Source organism: Haliaeetus leucocephalus, unplaced genomic scaffold (genome assembly GCF_000737465.1).
Source record: "Haliaeetus leucocephalus isolate CR32 unplaced genomic scaffold, Haliaeetus_leucocephalus-4.0 Scaffold218, whole genome shotgun sequence".
Taxonomy (NCBI): Eukaryota; Metazoa; Chordata; class Aves; order Accipitriformes; family Accipitridae; genus Haliaeetus; species Haliaeetus leucocephalus.
In genome coordinates, this window is record NW_010972654.1 from 830,173 (window position 1) to 830,445 (window position 273).

Here is a 273-nt window from a genome sequence, read left to right on the forward strand (position 1 = left end):
AACGGGGTCAACAGGGACCACCCAACCGAGGGGTGGCTGCCACCCTGGAAGGTGCCAAGACCCCCCCGGGATGGGATGGGGTCAACGGGGACCACCCAACCGAGGGGTCCTGCCACCCTGGGGGTGCTGGGACCACCCGGGATGGGATGGGGTCAACGGGGTCAACAGGGACCACCCAACCAAGGGGGTGCTGCCACCCTGGAAGGTGCCAAGACCGCCCCAGGATGGGATGGGGTCGACGGGGACAACGGGGTCAACAGGGACCACCCAACC